Source organism: Pteropus vampyrus, unplaced genomic scaffold, assembly GCF_000151845.1.
Source record: "Pteropus vampyrus isolate Shadow unplaced genomic scaffold, Pvam_2.0 Scaffold108, whole genome shotgun sequence".
NCBI classification, from domain to species: Eukaryota; Metazoa; Chordata; class Mammalia; order Chiroptera; family Pteropodidae; genus Pteropus; species Pteropus vampyrus.
Window position 1 is genome coordinate 743,549 of NW_011888889.1, and position 947 is coordinate 744,495.

Below are 947 nucleotides of genomic sequence, written 5' to 3' on the forward strand. Positions count from 1 at the left end.
ATCATTACTTATTTCATTTTCATTAAGTAAAAGAAGCTCATGTTACCACTTCTCTCATTGATTAGTGTAGCTCCACAGAGATAAGCAGACAATAGCTTCTCTTCAAGGTACCTTTGCCCTCAAATAACATAGTTGCAGTGATCAAAACAAGTCAAGGAAAGAGGTTGTGGCCATTTTCAAAAAATCAAGCTTACACATTTTGGTTCCCTGAATAACATTAGGAGGAAAATAGTTGAAATGTAAAGCTTGAAACTGAGTAAATTCTTTATTGTTTATGCGCAAGAGATTAGAAAAGGAATAAGCACTAGGTACATGTGTAGTCTTTATTACAAATGAAGTTGCACATGAAAAATAATAAGAGAGAACTGTAGAAAACTCCTCGGTTCCAAGGTTCAGCATGTAAATGTAAAACCTAGATGCTTTGTGCTTTAACATTTTTGGCTTTTAAGAATGCTGGTTTTGGTGCACTGTTGCTGGGAAGGGCCATAAGAGAAATGGTATTCACTGAGAAGCTTTGTAAAAAAAAAGAAAAATATATATGGAGTGAAAGACTTTATTTCAATCAACCTATTGGAAGAGCTTGCATCCAAGACAAAAGTGAGGTTTGTTGAAATCAGTTCCACTGAGAAGCCCATCATGTGTGACTATTGAAGTCTGAGCTACACCAAGGATAAAATGAAATAAATGTATCTTTGGCCCATTAAGATTAATTCAATTAAAGTTTTGAAATATGTTACTACTGAAAGGAGTTATATGTGTAACTATGTTTATCAGTACATGCAATACAAAATAGAAACAATTAAGATGTTTAGCAACAGGGCACTCTGTCATTCCATCTGTACTCACCAGGATCTAAGGATCGCGTTAGTATTGTCCTAGGTGCCAGGGTCCTCGGCCTCAGGGAATTTACAGTCTAGTCAGGGAGACATATTTTTATGATAGTTTAA